This window comes from Triticum aestivum, chromosome 1B (assembly GCF_018294505.1).
Source record: "Triticum aestivum cultivar Chinese Spring chromosome 1B, IWGSC CS RefSeq v2.1, whole genome shotgun sequence".
NCBI classification, from domain to species: domain Eukaryota; kingdom Viridiplantae; phylum Streptophyta; class Magnoliopsida; order Poales; family Poaceae; genus Triticum; species Triticum aestivum.
This window is the reverse complement of record NC_057795.1, coordinates 443,335,677-443,352,324: the sequence shown is the minus strand read 5'-3', so window position 1 is coordinate 443,352,324 and position 16,648 is coordinate 443,335,677.

Below are 16,648 nucleotides of genomic sequence, written 5' to 3'. Positions count from 1 at the left end.
CGAATACATAAGCTTGATACAGAAGGATCAGCGGAAACAACAATATTTGAGTACAGACATAAGTTAAACAAGACTGCCTTAAGAAGGCAAACACAAAAGCAACAACAATCGAAAAGGCAAGGCCTCCTGCCTGGGACCTCCTAACTACTCCTGGTCATCGGTGGTCTCCACGTAGTAGTAGTAGGCACCCTCGGGGTAGTAGTAGTCGACAGGGGAGGCATCTGGCTCCTGGACTCCACCATCTGATCGCAGTAACTAGGTATAGGGGAAAAGAGGTAGCAAAGCAACAATGAGTACTCATCCAAAGTACTCGCAAGCATCAGATCTATTCTAAGTATGCATTGGTATCAAAGGAAGGGATGTATCTATGGACTAAACCACGGAATGCCAGAATAGAGGGGAAGGCCTAGCCTATCAAAGACTAGAATCTTCAAGCATCTTGCAGCATTCAAAAGAGTACATAATAGCAATTTATGATTAACAAACATGTTGTAGCATCAATGCCCATAGATCCTTTCTCGACTCCCTGTGAGAAAGAAATACCGGAGCCATCATATCCATCTCATGTCTCAAGTATCCATTTCTAGTTGTAATAGATCAGGGTACAACTCCGAGCATCCGTTACCGTGGACACGACTATTCGACTAGATTACTTCCCTACAGGGGTGCACCACATTACCCAACATGCTTAATTACTTTGGCCGAACACACTTTCCTGGGTCATGCCCGACCTCAGAAGATCACACATCGTAGTCCTACCTAGGCTCCACATAGAGGTCCCTGCCGGTCTAAATCCTAAGCGCTCGGGGGTCTTGGGCCCATCGTATGTTGCACTCCGGGTCATTGTGCACATGGTGAATAGCAGCGCCACCTCACAATCCGACCGTGCCACAATGCTGAACCAGAAGTCTGACAGAGCTTATGGAAGAAACATATGACGCCGAGTGCCCATAACTGTTCCCACGTGGTGGTGCGTATAGGCCAATGGCCAACTCGAAACGAATATCGAAACCTGTTAGTGCATTATTAAAAGAACTGATGGCTGTCGAGACAAGTCCGGAGCTACCACCACCTCCTGGGTGATACCCTAAACAGCCAACCGCCACCATAAATCTCACGGGTGCTCTCCGGGCCTGCCCGAATTTCACAGGGGTCTCTCACGGGTGCTCTCTAGGCCCGCCCAACTTTAGCAAAGGTCTGAAGTAAATTCAATGTAACTGCTGTTGGGGATCGTTGCAGAAATTAAAAAAATTCTACGCATCACCAAGATCAATCTATGGAGTAACTAGCAACAAGAGAGAGGGGAGCGCGTCTTCATACCCTTGAAGATCACGAGTCGGAAGCGTTACAAGAACGCGGATGAAGGAGTCGTACTCGTAGCGATTCAGATCGCGGTGGATTCCGATCTAAGTGCCGAACAACAACACCTCCACGTTCAACACACGTGCAGCTCGGTGACGTCTCCTGCACCTTGATCCAGCAAGGAGGAGGGAGAGGTTGAGGAAGATGGCTCTAGCAGCAGCACGACGACGTGGTGGTGATGGAGTGGCAGTTCTCCGGCAGGGCTTCGGCAAGCTCACGCGGAGGAGGAAAGGTGTTGGGGAGGGAAGGGCTGCGCCTTGGATGTGGTGTTACAGCCCTCCCTCCACCCCTCTATTTATAGGGAGAAGGGGGAAGGGGGCCGTCCCCTCTAGATGAGATCTAGAGGGGGGGCGGCGGCCAAGGGGGAGGGGGCTTGCCCCCCAAGCAAGGGGGGCACCCCCTTTAGGGTCCCCCAACCCTAGGCGCATGGGCCCTAGGGGGGATGGCGCACAACCCACTTAGGGGCTGGTTCCTTCCACCTAAAGCCTATAAGGCCCTCCGGGGCAGGTGGACCCTCCCGGTGGACCCCCGGAACCCCTCTGGTGGTCCCGGTACAATACCGGTATACCCCCGAATATTTTCGATGACCGTATGATGACTTCCCATATATAAATCTTCACCTCCGGACCATTCCAGAACTACTCCTGACGTTCGGGATCTCATCTGGGACTCCGAACAACATTCGGTAATCACATACAAATCTTCCTTATAACCCTAGCATCATCGAACCTTAAGTGTGTAGACCCTACGGGTTCGGGAATCATGCACACATGACTGAGATAGCTCTCCGGCCAATAACCAATAGCGGGATCTGGATACCCATGTTGGCTCCCACATGTTCCACGATGATCTCATCGGATGAACCACGATGTCAGGATTCAAGTAATCCCGTATACAATTCCCTTTGTCAATCGGTACGTTACTTGCCTGAGATTCGATCGCCGATATCCCAATACCTCGTTCAATCTCGTTACTGGCAAGTCACTTTACTCGTTCCGTAATGCATGATCCCATGACCAACTACTTAGTCACATTGAGCTCATTATGATGATGCATTACCAAGTGGGCCCAGAGATACCTCTCCGTCATACGGAGTGACAAATCCCAGTCTCGATTCGTGCCAACTCAACAGACACTTTTGGAGATACCTATAGTGCACCTTTATAGCTACCCAGTTACGTTGTGATGTTTGGTAGACCCAAATCATTCCTACGGTATCCGGGAGTTGCACGATCTCATGGTCTAAGGAAATGATACTTGACATTAGAAAAGCTTTAGCAAACGAACTACACGATCTTGTGCTATGCTTAGGATTGGGTCTTGTCCATCACATCATTCTCCTAATGATGTGATCCCGTTATCAATGACATCCAATGTCCATAGTCAGGAAACCATGACCATCTTTTGATCAACGAGCTAGTCAACTAGAGGCTTACTAGGGACATGTTGTGGTCTATGTATTCACACATGTATTACGGTTTCCGGTCAATACAATTATAGCATGAATGATAGACAATTATCATGAACAAGGAAATATAATAGTAGCCATTTTATTATTGCCTCTAGGGCATATTTCCAACAGTCTCCCACTTGCACTAGAGTCAATAATCTAGTTACATTGTGATGAATTGAACACCCATAGAGTTCTGGTGTTGATCATGTTTTGCTCATGGAAGAGGTTTAGTCAACGGATGTGCGACATTCAGATCCGTGTGCACTTTACAAATATCCATGTCTCCATCTTGAACATTTTCACGAATGGATTTGAAGCGACGCTTGATGTGTCTGGTCTTCTTGTGAAACCTGGGCTCCTTGGCAAGGGAAATAGCTCGAGTGTTGTCACAGAAGAGAGTTATCGGGCCCGACGCATTGGGAATAACTCCTAGGTCGGTAATGAACTCCTTCATCCAGATTGCTTCATGTGCTGCCTCCGAGTCTGCCATGTACTCCGCTTCACATGTAGATCCCGCCACGACGCTTTGCTTGCAACTGCACCAGCTTACTGCCCCACCATTCAAAATATATACGTATCTGGTTTGTGACTTGGAGTCATCCAGATCTGTGTCGAAGCTAGCATCGACATAACCCTTTACGACGAGCTCTTCGTCACCTCCATAAATGAGAAACATATCCTTAGTCCTTTTCAGGTACTTCAGGATATTCTTGACGCTGTCAAGTGTTCCATGCCGGGATTACTTTGGTACCTTCCCACCAAACTTACCGCAAGGTTTACATCAGGTCTGGTACACAACATGGCATACATAATAGACCCTATGGCTGAGGCATAGGGGATGACACTCATATTTTCTCTATCTTCTGCCGTGGTCGGTCTTTGAGCCGAGCTCAATTTCACACCTTGCAATACAGGCAAGAACCCCTTCTTGGACTGATCCATATTGAACTTCTTCAGTATCTTATCAAGGTATGTGCTTTTCAAAAGACCTATGAGGCGTCTCGATCTATATAGATCTTGATGCCTAATATGTAAGTAGCTTCTCCAAGGTCCTTCATTTAAAAACATTTATTCAAGTAGGCCTTTATGCTTTCCAAAAGTTCTATATCATTTCCCATCAATAGTATGTCATCCACACATAATATGAGAAATGCTACAGAGCTCCCACTCACTTTCTTGTAAACGCAGGCTTCTCCATAAGTCTGCATAAACCCAAACGCTTTGATCATTTCATCAAAGCGAATATTCCAACTCCAAGATACTTGCACCAGCCCATAGATGGAGCGCTGGAGCTTGCATACCTTGTTAGCATTCTTAGGATCGACAAAACTTTCTAGCTGCATCATATACAATTCTTCCTTAGGGTAGCCGTTAAGGAATGCCGTTTTGACGTCCATTTGCCATATTTCATAATCATAGAATGCGGCAATTGCTAACATGATTCGGACTGACTTCAGCTTTGCTACGGGTGAGAAGGTCTCATCGTAGTCATACCCTTGAACTTGTCAATAACCCTTAGCAACAAGCCGAGCCTTATAGATGGTAACATTACCATCTGCATCCGTCTTCTTCTTAAAGATCCATTTATTTTCTATCGCTCGCCGATCATCGGGCAAGTCTGTCAAAGTCCATACTTTGTTTTCATACATGGATCCTATCTTGGATTGCATGGCTTCAAGCCATTTGTTGGAATCTGGGCCTGCCATCACTTCTTCATAGTTCGAAGGTTCACCGTTGTCTAACAACATGATTTCCAGGACAGGGTTGCCATACCATTCTGGTGTGGAACGTGTCCTTGTGGACCTACGAAGTTCAGTAGCAACTTGATCTGAAGTACCTTGATCATCATCATTAACTTACTCTCTAGTCGGTGCAGGCACCACAGAAACATCGTCCTGAGCTGCGCTACTTTCCGCTTCAAGCGGTAGTACTTCATCAAGTTCTACTTTCCTCCCACTTACTTCTTTTGAGGGAAACTCTTTCTCCAGAAAGGACCCGTTCTTGGTAACAAAGATCTTGCCTTCAGATCTGAGGTAGAAGGTATACCCAATGGTTTCCTTAGGGTATCCTATGAAGACACATTTTTCCGACTTGGGTTCGAGCTTTTTAGGTTGAAGTTTCTTGACATAAGCATAGCATCCCCAAACTTTTAGAAACAACAGCTTAGGTTTCTTCCCAAACCATAATTCATATGGTGTCGTCTCAACGGATTTAGATGGTGCCCTATTTAAAGTGAATGTAGCTGCCTCTACAGTGTATCCCCAAAATGATAGCGGTAAATCGGTAAGAGACATCGTAGATCGCACCATATCCAATAGAGTGTGATTACGACGTTCGGACACACCGTTACGCTAAGGTGTTCCAGGCGGCGTGAGTTGTGAAACAATTCCACATTTCCTTAAGTGCGTACCAAATTCGTGACTCAAATATTCTCCCCCACGATCTGATCGTAAGAACTTTATTTTTCTGTCACGTTGATTCTCTACCTCATTCTGAAATTCCTTGAACTTTTCAAAGGTCTCAGACTTGTGTTTCATCAAGTAGACATACCCATATCTACTTAAGTCATCAGTGAGGGTGAGAACATAATGATAGCCTCCGCTAGCCTCAACGCTCATTGGACCGCACACATCAGTATGTATGATTTCCAATAAGTTGGTTGCTCGCTCCATTGTTCTGAAGAACGAAATCTTGGTCATTTTTCCCATGAGGCATGGTTCGCATGTGTCAAATGATTCGTAATCAAGAGACTCCAAAAGTCCATCTGCATGGAGCTTCTTCATGCGTTTGACACCAATGTGACCAAGGCGGCAGTGCCACAAGTATGTGGGACTATCGTTATCAACCTTACATCTTTTGGTATTCACACTATGAATATGTGTAACATCACGTTCGAGATTCATTAAGAATAAACCATTGACCAACGGGGCATGACCATAAAACATATCTCTCATATAAATAGAACAACCATTATTCTCGGATTTAAATGAGTAGGCATCTCGCATTAAACGAGATCCAGATACAATGTTCATGCTCAAAGCTGACACTAAATAACAATTATTGAGGTTTAAAACTAATCCCGTAGGTAAATCCAGATACAAGAACGTGTATGAAGGAGTCGTACTCGTAGCGATTCAGATCGCGGTGGATTCTGATCTAAGCGGCGAACAATGACACCTCCGCATTCAACACACGTGCAGTCCGGTGACGTCTCCCGCACCTTGATCCAGCAAGGAGGAGGGAGAGGTTGAGGAAGATGGCTCCAATAGCAACATGACAACGTAGTGGTGATGGAGTGGCAGTTCTCCGGCAGGGCTTCGCCAAGCTCACGCGGAGGAGGAGAGGTGTTGGGGAGGGGAGGGGTTGCACCTTGGACGTGGTGCTGCAGCCCTCCCTCCACCCCTCTATTTATAGTGAGAAGGGGGAAGGGGGCCGGCCCCTCTAGATGAGATCTAGAGGGGGGCGGCGGCCAAGGGGGAGGGGGCTTGCCCCCGAAGCAAGCGGGGCGCCCCCTTTAGGGTTCCCCCCAACCCTAGGCGCATGGGCCCTAGGGGGGATGGTGCCCAGCCCACTTAGGGGCTGGTTCCCTTCCACCTACAGCTCATAAGGCACTCCGGGGGAGGTGGACCCTCCCAGTGGACCCCCGGAACCCCTCCGGTGGTCCCGGTACAATACCGGTATACCCTCGAATATTTCCGGTGACCGTATGATGACTTCCCATATATAAATCTTCACCTCCGGACCATTCCGGAACTCCTCATGACGTCCGGGATCTCATCTGGGACACCGAACAACATTCGGTAATTACATACAAATCTTCCTTATAACCCTAGCGTCATCGAACCTTAAGTGTGTAGACCCTACGGGTTCGGGAATCATGCAGACATGACCGAGATAGCTCTCCGGCCAATAACCAACAGCGGGATCTGGATACCCATGTTGGCTCCCACATGTTCCACGATGATCTCATCGGATGAACCACAATGTCGAGGATTCAAGTAATCCCGTATATTTCCCTTTGTCAATCGATACGTTACTTGCCCGAGATTCGATCATCGGTATCCCAATACCTCGTTCAATCTCGTTACCGGCAAGTCACTTTACTCGTTCCATAATGCATGATCCCGTGACCAACTACTTAGTCACATTGAGCTCATTATGATGATGCATTACCGAGTGGGCCTAGAGATACCTCTCCGTCATACAGAGTGACAAATCCCGGTCTCGATTCGTGCCAACTCAACAGACACTTTCGGAGATACCTGTAGTGCACCTTTATAGCCACCCAGTTACGTTGTGCTGTATGGTACACCCAAAGAATTCCTACGGTATCCGGGAGTTGCACGATCTCATGGTCTAAGGAAATGATACTTGACATTAGAAAAGCTTTAGCAAACGAACTACATGATCTTTGTGCTATGCTTAGGATTGGGTCTTGTCCATCACATCATTCTCCTAATGATGTGATCCCATTATTAATGACATCCAATGTCCATAGTCAGGAAACCATGACCATCTGTTGATCAACGAGCTAGTCAACTAGAGGTTTACTAGGGACATGTTGTGGTCTATGTATTCACACATGTATTACGGTTTCCGGTCAATACAATTATAGCATGAATGATAGACAATTATCATGAACAAGGAAATATAATAATAACCATTTTATTATTGCCTCTAGGGAATATTTCCAACAACTGCGTATCCAAAACATCAAGGGGGAAAACCCGAGGAATCACCCTTGATGGGTTCCACTTGATGTAATCATCAAGGTGAACATATGAGGAATCACCCTCGAGGTTCACACTTGAGGTGTTGCATGAGAGAATCGTCATCGGGAGTGGTGAAGGAGGAATCACCCTCGACAGACCATGACTGATTAGCTATGCTATAGAGTTATCATCAGGAGTGTTATACGAGGTATCACCCTTGTCACACGATAGTAGCTCTGCAGAGTCATACAACTAAAGGGGGTGAAGTGATGTGTCGGGCCCTGGACATCGATCACGTTGATCGAGTCATTGATACGTATCCAACATATCTATAATTTTTGATTCTTCCATGCTATTATATTACCCGTTTTGGATGTTTATGGGCTTTACTTTACACTTTTATATCATTTTTGGGACTAACCTACTAACCGGAGGCCCAGCCCGAATTGCTGTTTTTTTTGCCTATTTCAGTGTTTCGAAGAAAAAGAATATCAAACGGAGTCCAAATGGGATGAAACCTTCGGGAACGATCTTTTTGGAACAAATGCCAACCAGGAGACTTGGAGTGGACGTCAAGCAACAAACGAGGCGGCCACGAGGGTGCTCGGCGTGCCCCCTGGGGGTGGGCGTGCCCCCCACCCTTGTGGGCCCCTCGAGCATCCACCGACCTACTTCTTCCTCCTATATATACTCCCGTACCCTGAAAACATCAGAACGGATCATGAAAACCTAATTCCACTGCCGCAACCTTCTGTATCCATGAGATCCCATCTTGGAGCCTTTGTCGGCGCTTCGCCGGAGGAGGAATCGACCATGGAGGGCCTCTACATAATCTCCAAGGCCTCTCCTATGAGTTGTGAGTAGTTTACCACAAACCTTCGGGTCCATAGTTATTAGCTAGATGGCTTCTTCTCTCTCTTTGATTCTCAATACCAAGTTCTCCTCGATCTTCTTGGAGATCTATCCGATGTAACTCTTTTTGCTGTGTGTTTGGAACACTCAAGATTTAGGCTTGCCCAAAAAGTGCATCTATGTTCTTTCTGAGCTCATCGCCATCAAGTTGCTTGCTTGTTTCCTGCAGGAAACCAAACTTTGCTGTCTTCACCCATAGAAACAAAACAGTTTCCTCCAAAAACACCTAGGCCTAGTCTTCTAGAAAGATGCAGACAAATCTTTTAAGGGGCATTATTAATGTTTTTGCTTCCTCTCATTTGTCGACATGTTCTTCAAATATGATCACCTTCACTCATCTTGTCTCGGCTACTTGCCTTGCCATGTCTAAAACTATTCTATTTAATACTCCCTTCATCCCAAAATAAGTGTCGCTAGTTTAATACAAATATAGTAGAAAGTTGTACGAAATGAGCAACACTTGTTTTGAAACAGAGGGAGTAATGTCTATGCTCATATGGATCATCATCTCAAGCATGCCTTCCTAGATGACCTCTCCAACTATGCTCCCCAATCCAACCTTGGATCATTCTTGGCAACCATAATCTCATGCGACAGCCTATTCATGAAAATGTCAACAACTTCAGACAACAGGAACATGACTTGTTCAATGCCACTATAAATTCGCTTGACCTCATTGAACTTCCCCTGATCAGCACCCATTTCACCTGGTCTACACACTGACTCACTTTGTCACAGGTCTCGCCCCTTTACTCATCACCGTTGACACTGATACCCCTCTTCTAGTCGTCCTGTGCTTTTTTGATTTGAATCTTTTTGGGCCTTGAGGCCTGGCTTATCCACGGCCCTACGGATTTCTTGGGTCGTGACCCGGTTGCATTCAAATGATTCCCTCTTACAAGTTGACGCGCTAAAATCTACTCATTCTCACCTTAAGCAATGGCACAAAGCGTCAATCCCTCTTGTAACTTGGGAAAACAACTGTTGCAGTGTCCTCAATGTGCTTGACAATACTGAGAAAACACATTTCATGTCTAATCCTAAACACAATCTTTGTCTCTTAATCATCAAAGTCCTCAATGTACCATTCGTGAAAAAGCGGCCTATTGGATCCAATGTGGGTAGCTCACTTTCGCTTTGAATGGTGATGAAAATACGTGTTTTTTCATGCTTCTACCACACCTCGCCCTCATAGAAGCAAAATTGTCACCCTCTGTCAAAATGGCCAATCCTTATTCTCCCAGGACGCGAAAGAACAAACCCTCACTGGGTTCTTTACTGACCTACTCGGGAAGCCTTTCTCTCCTACTTAGAATTCTAATCCCAACGTGCTATATCAAACTCATGTGACAAAGCTTAGGCACCTAGATTCGCTGTTCAGGCATCGGGAATTTTTTTTGATGCTTTCATCTCCATGAAACCAAATGCTAGCCCTATCTTGGACGGTTATGGTGCTGGCTAAATTCTGACCCATGATCAAAGGAAGCAATTTTCCATATTTTCAACGAGTCCACTGTTCCAACATGGATCCATCATGCCTTAGTCACATTGTGATCATCCTACTTCCTAAACACAATGATGCAGACTCCCTTACCACTTTCATGCCCATATCTCTTTAAAATTACCCCATCAAGGCTATTGGAAAGCTCCCCACTAACCGTCTGAAACCTCTTATCCCTCTGTTGGTCCACGCTGATCACAAGGGTTTCTCTCTGGCAGATCTATGTCATAAAATTTCATGTACGCGACCGATATTCTGCATTGCTGTGCTCGAAAAAAGCTCCTGCCATTATCATCAAAATTTATTTCAAGAAAGCTTTTGACTCCGTTTGTCGAATTTCTCTCCTAAAACTTCTCAAACTCTAGGCTTCCCTAATCATTAGTGTGGGTGGATTGGATCACTGCGCTCATTTGGGACCATAACAGTCCTGCTTATCGGTGTCCCTAGGCCATGGATTAAGTGTAGAAATTGCTTTCAACAAGAGGTGACCCTCTTTTCCCTTCCATTTTCATAATCGTGGCAAACCTACTGCAACAACTCATCATCGAAGCCTGCAACAACTTGCTCCTTCAACATCCCCTAGCCCAATAGCTCCCCTGTCCTGTCTTGCAATATGTTTATGATATACTAATCGTCATCAAGGCTACCCCTCTTGCGGCAAAAAATCTTTGTACAATCCTTGATAACTTTGTCTTTGCAACATGGCTGATAATTAACTTCGACTAAACAAACTATCACTCCTCTCAACTTAGATGACTCGCTGGCTACTGTTGCAGCGGTGGATATGGGTACCACCACCTCCACCTTCCCAAAAACTTACCTAGGGCTCCCCCTTTCCCCTCACAAATCACCTCCAACTGCTTTCCAGCCTGTCATAGAACATTGTTACATTTACCTTCCAGGTTGGGCTGCCTTCTGATATGTCTCCAACGTATCTATAATTTTTTATTGTTCCAAGCTATTATATTATCCATCTTGGATGCTTTATATGCGTTATTATGCTATTTTATATCATTTTTTGGGACTAACATATTAACCTAGTGCCAAGTGTCAGATGTTGTTTTTCCTTGTTTTTGTCTTCTACCGAAAATCAATACCAAACAGAGTCCAAACGGAATGAAACTTTATGAGGATTTTTCTTGGACCAGAAGACACCCAGGAACTTTTGGCAGGAGGTCAGAGGGGCCACAAGTTGGCGAGAAGCTCGAAGGGTATGACCTAGGGGGCGCGCCCCCAGGCTTGTGGCCCCCTTGATGCTCCTCTAACCCTAATCTTTGCTCGATAAATACCCAAATATTCCCCATATACCAGAGGGCACGCAAAAAATACTTTTCCGCCGCCGCAAGTTTATGTCCTCATGAGATCCCATCTAAAGACCTGTTCTGGTACTCCGACGGAGGGGGATTTGATTGCGGAGGGCCTCTACATCAACATTGTTGCCCTTCCGATGATGTGTGAGTAGTTTACCACAGACCTACGGGTCCATAGCTAGTAGCTAGATGGATTCTTCTTTCTCTTTGATCTTCAATACAACATTCTCCCTGATGTTCTTGGAGATCTATTCGATGTAATCTTATTTTGCGGTCCATTTGTTGAGATCCGATGAATTGTGGATCTATTATCAGATTATCTATGAATATTGTTTGAGTCTTCTCTGAACTATTTTATGTATGATTAAGATAGCTTTATATTTCTCTCTGATCTATTGATTTGGTTTGGCCAACTAGATTGATTTTTCTTGTCATGGGAGAGGTGCTTTGTAATGGGTTCAATTTCGCGGTGCTTATACCCAGTGACAGAAGGGGCATGACACATATTTGTATTGTTTCAATTAAGGATAAAAAGGTGGGGTTTATTCATATTGAATGGATCTATCCCTCTACATGATGTCATCTTGCTTAAGGCGTTACTCCATTCTTGTTAACTTAATATACTAGATGCATGCTGGATAGAGGTCGATGTGTGGAGTAATGGTAGTAGATGTAAGCAGGAGTGTGTCAACTTGTCACGGACGTGATGCCTATATTCATGATCATTGCCTTAGATATCATCATAATGCTTTTCTATCAATTGCTCAACAATAATTTGTTTACCCACCATATGTGTTCTTTCAAGAGAGAAGTCTCTAGTGAAAACTATGGCCCCCAGGTCTATCTTTTATCGTATTATTTTCATATCTACAAAAACCAAAAACCCAAAAATACCTTGCTGCAATTTATCTAACTTTAATTATTTTACACTTTAACTTATCTTTTATACCTATCTCTATCAGATCTCATCCTTGCAAGTAAGCCTAAAGGGATTGACAACCCCTTTATCGCGTTAGGTGCAAGTACTTGTTTGTTTGTGTAGGTGCAACCATTGGTGACTTGTGTGTCCTCCTACTGGATTTCTACCTTGGTTCTTAAATTGAGGGAAATACTTATCTATACTTTGCTGCAACACCCTTTCCTCTTCAGGGAAAAACTAGCGCAAGCTCAAGAAGTAGCAGGAAGAATTTCTGGCGCCGTTGTCACGGAGGATCTACATCAAGCCTACCAAGTTCCCATCATAAACTCCCATCTCTTGCATTTACATTATTTTCCATTTGCATCTCGTTTTCCTCTCCCCCACTTCCAAAATGTTTTTAGAAAAACACAAAAATATTTGCCTTCTTATCGTTCATCTTTTTGTTTGCTTGTGTGCTAAATTGCTTGCTTTTCCATCATGTCTAAATCTGGGGAGGTTATCCGGGTGGTGAGAAGCCACGGAGGAGGTGATCCGCGAAGACTACAACCTCACCTTCTTGCGGCTGAGGGGGGCATTCAAAACCTGGAACCCGCCGGTGGATGATTTCTTTGGCAGGCAAAACCCCCATAGTCACAAAATCGATGAGTGTGCCCTCTATGACTTTGGAGGCAATCCAGTTGCAGGAGGTGGGGGTATTAGTCATGATTGGCAATGTTAAAAGCTACGACATGAGAATAAAAATATGGCAGGTCAATATTACGATGACAAGCCGCTTAATAGTTACAATGAAAATATAGTGGTTGTGGACAGGTTATGGATTTAAGGTTAATCGTTGTTACAGATCATGGAGAAATCATAAGCCGCTCCTATAAGAGGATAACATGATTCTCAGGTTGGTTAACATATGGTGAGTTAAGTTGTGGCAGTTTAAGCTGGCCACACGCTGGCGGGTTAGGAATTGATCGTTAAGCCGGCTAGGTGCTGGTGGGTGATACGTTTCCAACATATCTATAATATTTGATTGTTCCATGCTATTATATTATCCATCTGGGATGTTTTATATGCATTCATATGATATTTTATATTAGTTTTTGGGACTAACCTATTAACCTAGAGCGTAGTGCCAGTTTCTATTTTTTTCCTTCTTTTTGAGTTTTACAGAAAAGGAATACCAAACGGAGTTGAGATGACCTGAAAATTTACGGTGATTTTTTATGGACCAGAAGAAGCCCCCAAAGCAAAAGAGTTGGGCCAGAAGAGCCACGAGGCCTCCACAAGGGTGGAGGGCGCCCCCTAGGGCGCGCCCTCTGGTCTTGTGGGCTCCTCGTGGACCCCATGACTTGTTCTCGACGTCAAAAATTCCTAAAAATATAGAAACCCCCAGAAATAAACCTGGATCAGGAGTTCCACCGCCGCAAGCCTCTGTAGCCATGAAAAACCAATCGGGAGCCTGTTCCGGCACCCTGCCGAAGGGGGAATCTATCACCGGTGGCCATCTTCATCATCCTGGCTCTCTCCATGACGAGAAGGGAGTAGTTCACCATCGGGGCTGAGGGTATGTACCAGTAGGTATCTGTTTGATCTCTCTCTCGTGTACTTGATTTGGCACGATCTTGAAGTACCGCGAGCTTTGCTATTATAGTTGGATCTTATGATGCTTCTCCCCCTCTACCTTCTTGTAGTGGATTGAGTTTCCCTTTGAAGTTATCTTATCGGATTGAGTCTTTAAGGATTTGAGAACACTTGATGTATGTCTTGCATGTGCTTATCTGTGGTGAGAATGGGATATTCATGTGATCCACTTGATGTATGTTTTGGTGATCAACTTGCAGGTTTTGTGACCTTGTGAACTTATGCATAGGGGTTGGCACACGACGTTTTCGTCTTGACTCTGGTAGAAACTTCGGGGCACTCTTTGAAGTTCTTTGTGTTGGTTTGAATAGATGAATCTGAGATTGTGTGATGCATATCGTATAATCAAACCTGCGGATACTTGTGGTGACATTGGAGTATCTAGGTGACATTAGGGTTTTGGTTGATGTGTATCTTAAGGTGTTATTTTAGTATGAAATCTAGGGTTGTTTGTGGCACTTATAGGAATAGCCCAATAGATCGATCAGAAAGAATAACTTTGAGGTGGTTTTGTACCCTACAATAATCTCTTCGTTTGTTCTTCTCTATTAGTTACTTTGGAGTGACTCTTTGTTGCACGTTGAGGGATCATTATATGATCTACTTATGTTATCATTGTTGAGAGAACTTGCACTAGTGAAAGTATGAACCCTAGGCCTTGTTTTCAAGCATTGTCATACTGTTTCCGCTCACTTTCGTTACTAGTTGCCTTGCTGTTTTTATATTTTCAGATTGCAAAAACCTATATCTACCATCCACATTGCACTTGTATCACCATCTCTTCACCGAACTAGTGCACCTATACAATTTACCATTGTATCGGGTTTGTTGGGGACACAAGAGACTCTTTGTTATTTGGTTGCAGGGTTGTTTGAGAGAGACCATCTTCATCCTATGCCTCCCACTGATTGATAAACCTTAGGTCATGCACTTGAGGGAAATTTGCTACTATCCTACAAAACTCTGCGCTTGGAGGCCCAACACGAGTCTACAAGAAGAAGGTTGCATAGTAGACATCAAACTCTTTTCTGGCACTGTTGCCGGGGAGGTGAGTGCTTGAAGGTATATCTTTAGGTATTGCAATTGAATCTTTTAGTTTCTTGTTTTATCACTAGTTTAGTTTATAAAAGAAAAACTACAAAAAATGGAATTGAGTTTGCCTCATATGCTTCATGTTTTTAATATCTTTCGTGAAAATGATGGAAAGAAAAATTGTGCTCAAGTGTTAGAAGAAGAAGTCTACAAAATGTTTGGCATAAAATCTTTGTATGATGAGCATGGTTGCAATGTTGTTAGTATGAATTCTTTGAATACTCGTGTTGCTAATGATATGCAAAGCCACAAGCTTGGGGATGCTATGTTTGATGAAGATGATATTTTTTGTCCCCCAAGTTTTGATGAGCAAATTTATTATGATGAAAGCATGCCTCCTATTTATGATGATTATATTGATGAAAGTGGGTTTGGAAGAGTGTCAACTTTAGGTAGAATTGATCCCACTATTTTGGAGGGTGTTGATTCTTATTTTAATAATGATGAAAGTGGATTTGGAGAGGTCATGACTTTATTTAGTGATGAATCCACTAGTTCGGAAGAGGTTCCAATTGATTATGAGAACAAAGGTGCTATTTATGATGATTATTGTGATGATATGTATGTTATAAAGAATAATGATAACCATGAAACTTGTCATCATGATTTTAATTTACAATTGGATTATGCCTCACATGATAGTTATTTTGTTGAGTTTGCTCCCACTACTATTCATGAGAAGAAATTTGCTTATGTGGAGAGTAATAAAAATTCTATGCTTGTGCATCATGAAAATAATGCTTTGTGTGATAGTTATATTGTTGAATTCATTTATGATGCTACTGAAAATTATTATGAGGGAGGAATATATGCTTGTAGGAATTGCAATAATATCAAGTTTCCTCTCTATGTGTTGAAAATCTTGAAGTTATGCTTGTTTTGCCTTCCTATGCTAGTTGATTCTTGTTCCCATAAGTTGTTTGCTCAAAAAATCCCTAGGCATAGGAAGTGGGTTAGACTTAAATGTGTTAGTCATATGCTTCATGATGCTCCCATTATGTTTCAATTCTTATCTTTCATATGAGCATCATTGAAATCATCATGCCTAGCTGAAAGGCATTAAAGAAAAGCGCTTGTTGGGAGACAACGCAATAATACCCCTACTGTTTTTGTGTGCTCACATGATTAAGCTACTATAGTAATCATGTTTTATAACTTTTGTTTCAATAAAGTTCCAAGTAAATCCTTTGGTATAGTGTGGATGATAGTTGACTTGATTATGTGCAAAAACAGAAACTTTTGCTCTAAGTCCAGGAAGTTTGAAAATTAACTGGAACGTGCTTTTGATGTGTATTTTTGACACATGATTGATATACAAATTGTCTATGTTGTCCTAATTTTTCAGAATTTTTGGAGTTACAAAAGTATACGAAGTTTCCAGATTACTACATACTGTTCTGTTTTTGACATATTCTGTTTTCATTGTGTTCTTTGCTTATTTTTATGAATCTATGAGTAGTATCGGAGGGTATGAACCATAGAGAAGTTGGAATACAGTAAATATTACACCAATATAAATTTAGAATGAGTTCATAACAGTACTGAAGTGGTGATTTGCCTTATTATACTAACGGAGCTTACGAGTTTTCTGTTGAGTTTTGTGTTGTGGAGTTTTCAAGTTTTGGGTGAAGTTTCGATGGATTACGGAATAAGGAGTGGCAAGAGCCTAAGCTTGGGGATGCCCAAGGCACCCCAAGGTAATATTCAAGGACATCAAAGCATCTAAGCTTGGGGATGCCCCGGATGGCATCCCCT